The following is a 1,296-nucleotide window of genomic DNA, read 5'->3' as shown; positions in this document are numbered from 1 at the left end:
ACCAAATCTAAGAGTTTTTTGGTGAAGCCTATAGGCTTTCTAGATATAAGATCATATCATCAGTAAAGAGATACAACTTGACTTCCTCTTTTCCAATTTGGATGCCTTTTCTTTCTTTCTCTAGCCTGATTGCTCTGGCTACGACTTTCAGTACTGTGTTAAATAGGAGTGATGAACATGCATGGACATCCTTGTCTTCATCTAGCTCTTAGAGGAAAAGCTTTCAACTTTTCCCCATTCAGTATGATATTAGTTGTGGATTTGTCATATGTGGCCTTTATTATTTTGAGGTATGTTCTGTCTATGCCTAGTTTGTTGAGAGTTTTTATCATGAAGGAATGTTGAACTTTATCAAATGTTTTTCTGCATCTGTTGAGATGATCATAGGAGTTTTGTCCTTCATTCTGTTGATGTGATGTATTGCATTTATTGATTTGTGTATGTTGAAACATCTTTGGATCCCTGGTATAAATTATACATGATCATGGTGTATTATCTTTTTGATGTGCTATTGGATTTGATTTTCTAGTATTTTGTCGAGGATTTTGTGTCTATGTTCATCACAGATATTGGCCTGCAGTTTTCCTTTTTTCTTGTGTCCTTGTCTGGTTTTGGCATCAGGTTTGGCATCAGTGTAATCCTGGCCTTATAGACTGAGTTAGGGAGAATGCCCTCCTCTTAGACTTTTTGGAATAGTTTCAGGAGGATTTGGATTAATTCTTCTTTGTGCATTTGGTAGATTTTGGCTGTGAATCCATCTGGTTCTGGGTTTTTCTTTGTTTGGAGACTTTTTAATACTGATTCAATCTCATTACTTGTCATTGGTCTGATCAGATTTTCCATATCTTCTTCATTGGTAGGTTGTTTGTTTCCAACAGTTGATCCACTTCTTCTAGGTTTTCCAGTTTGTCAGCATATAGTTATTCATAATAGTCTCTGATGATCTTTTGTATTTTTGTAGAATCAGTTACAATGTCAAGGTTTTTATTATTGATTTTGTTTATTTGAGTCTTATCTCTTCTTGGCTGTGTTAGTTAGGAGTTTATCAATTTTGTTTTTCTTTTAGAAGAAACAGCTTTGTTTCATCAATCCTTTGTATTGTCTCTTTAGTCACTATTTTATATAGTTCTGTTTTGGTCTTTATTATTTCTTTTCCTCTTTTAATTTTGGGTTTGGTTTGTTCTTGCTTTTCTAGTTCCTTGAAATACATTATTAAATTGTTAATCTTTCTACTTTTTTGATATAGGCAGTTATAGCTATAAAATTCCCTCTTAGCATTGCTTTTTCTGTATCCCA

The sequence above is a fragment of the Propithecus coquereli genome, unplaced genomic scaffold, assembly GCF_000956105.1.
Source record: "Propithecus coquereli isolate 6110/MARCELLA unplaced genomic scaffold, Pcoq_1.0 Scaffold319, whole genome shotgun sequence".
In the NCBI taxonomy this organism is placed as follows: Eukaryota; Metazoa; Chordata; class Mammalia; order Primates; family Indriidae; genus Propithecus; species Propithecus coquereli.
Note: the sequence above shows the minus strand (reverse complement) of the source record.